The sequence below is a fragment of the Apodemus sylvaticus genome, chromosome 18 (genome assembly GCF_947179515.1).
Source record: "Apodemus sylvaticus chromosome 18, mApoSyl1.1, whole genome shotgun sequence".
In the NCBI taxonomy this organism is placed as follows: Eukaryota; Metazoa; Chordata; class Mammalia; order Rodentia; family Muridae; genus Apodemus; species Apodemus sylvaticus.
This window is the reverse complement of record NC_067489.1, coordinates 19,782,937-19,783,878: the sequence shown is the minus strand read 5'-3', so window position 1 is coordinate 19,783,878 and position 942 is coordinate 19,782,937. Positions and strand designations below refer to the sequence as shown.

Sequence of the window (942 nt, the reverse complement as noted above, 5' to 3'; positions counted from 1 at the left end):
GAAGTTCTGGCTAATGGCACATAAAATGTGCTCACTGGAGTAAGAGAGAATTTCTCAAACAATAGGGAAGCACAGACAGCTAAGTACAGGAGATTTTAGGACCAAAAGTAGACTTGACCAAAACATAACCTCTCCACAACACAATATAGTTTCACTAATAAAAGCACAGACAACCCTTTTGGATCCGCCATCATGGGTGGAGCCACCGCCACGATGCAGATTTTTGTGAAGACCCTTACAGGAAGACCCTTACGCTCGAGGTTGAACCATCGGACAATATAGAAAATGTAAAGGCCAAGGTCCAGGATGAGGAAGGTTTTCATCCTGATCAGCAGAGGCTTATCTCTACTGATAAGCAGCTGGAAGATGGCCGAATGTTGTCTGACGACGACATCCAAAAGGAATCTACCCTTCATGTTGTGTGGAGACTTTGTGGTGGTGCTAAGTAAAGGGAGAAGAAGTCTTACACCACTCCCAAGAATAATAAGCTAAGAGAAAGAAGGTTATGGTGGTGATTCTGAAATACTATAAGGTGGGTAAAAATGGCAAGGTTAGCCGACCTCGTCCAGAGTGTCCTTCTGATGGATTTGATGCTGGGGTTCTCCTGGGTGACATTGACAAGCAGTGCTGTGGCAAGTGTTGTCTGACTTACTGCTTCACCAAACCAGAAGACAAGTAGTTGTGCATGAGTTAATAGAAAGAAAGAATGCAAAAAAAAAAAAAAAAAAAAGCACAGACAATATAAAACAGCAAACATTACCAAGAAGCTCAAAGTCCCTTACAAAGAAAACATGTCATAACAACATCAGAATTCCTAGAAGAAATATTGAAAGTCAGAAAAACATAAATTTGTGCATCTGAAATCATTTCAAAAGATGGTAACTGTCAACCTAGATTCCTGAATCAAACAAATCAAACACAGAAACTACAGAAATTCATGAC

General features: G+C 40.4%; 1 pseudogene; it reads left to right on the top strand.

The window, feature by feature from the left end:
- Positions 1–213: 213 nt before the first annotated feature.
- LOC127668529 (ubiquitin-40S ribosomal protein S27a-like) lies at positions 214–679 on the top strand (annotated as a pseudogene).
- The last annotated feature ends 263 nt before the right edge of the window (positions 680–942 follow it).